Source organism: Athene cunicularia, assembly GCF_003259725.1.
Source record: "Athene cunicularia isolate RWA chromosome 1 unlocalized genomic scaffold, athCun1 chr1_part1, whole genome shotgun sequence".
Classification (NCBI taxonomy): Eukaryota; Metazoa; Chordata; class Aves; order Strigiformes; family Strigidae; genus Athene; species Athene cunicularia.
The window spans coordinates 31,930,975-31,932,107 of NW_020799091.1; positions in this window are offsets into that span (position 1 = coordinate 31,930,975).

Sequence of the window (1,133 nt, forward strand, 5' to 3'; positions counted from 1 at the left end):
TCAAATACACTTCACACTTCTACAGCTAATAAAGCACCACGTTCTGCCACTTAACACAGTTTGAAGACCGCCACACAGAAGAGGTATTAAAGATGAAAGTTTGTGTAGGGCTATGGTTTCAAGACGATGCAATAGTTGTCTATTACTTATTATAGTAACCCTTGAGCCAGGCCTCACAAACGCAAAATTAACATTCAGCAATAAAATGGGATGACACCTCATGCCTAGGTTTGGGGAAAAAATGGCTTTCCACTTCACATAATAGGTTAATGCTGCTGTTTAACAACCAATGTTTTCTGTTTAAAGGTGGCTGCCTTTTGGATGTAGTGTGTGAAACAAAAGCTCAAGGGAAGAACAACACCAACCCAAGAGGCCTCCACAAACAGCTCCTTGCTAACTTTAATAGGTGCTCAGAAAAGGAAAGAACAACACATGACCTACTGCGTAGAAATCAAAATGTAAGCGTGATCTGTCTGAGCGTGCATGGAGTCCCCTTGGACCAGACGCTTACAGCAAAAACTCTGATGTTGATGTCACTGCACCCGTAAGCTTACCCCAGTGGGGTTTTGCGCAGACCCCATCACTGAATGTGGGCCACACTTTGCAGGAGGTCACGGGATCCTTCCACACAGAAAGTAGGTCCAGTCGCATTTTTTTTTTTATACTTTTAAATGCATGCTTGTTGGAGTTCATTTTACAGAGAAAAAAAGTGATGTAAATACACCATCCGTCAAAAAGTTAATTCCACCAGAATGCCTTCGGCAGCCCAAGCCAGCCAAAAAAACTGCATTAACCTGGAATTCTGACAGCTGCTTTCCGCATCCAGCCCCACGCGTGAGGATGTACACAAGTTTACTCCCGTCCCGCGAGGTGCCTTTCAAACTGGAAACCTCGTTTCCCTTCTCCGCGGCACTCCTGCTCCCAAACGGGACCCGAAGTGCCCCCACGGGCTCCCTGCCCGCCGCTGCCCGCCCCTCCGGCGGGGCTCCCCCCCTCCGGGAGAAGAAGACGGAGCGGAAAGTTGGTGAGGAAGGGCTCCCCGAAACAGCCCCGCCGCGCAGGGGGGAGGCAGGGCGGGATCCCCGCCGCAGCAGTGCCCGCCACCGAGGCAGAGGAGCCGGAGGGAGGGGAGC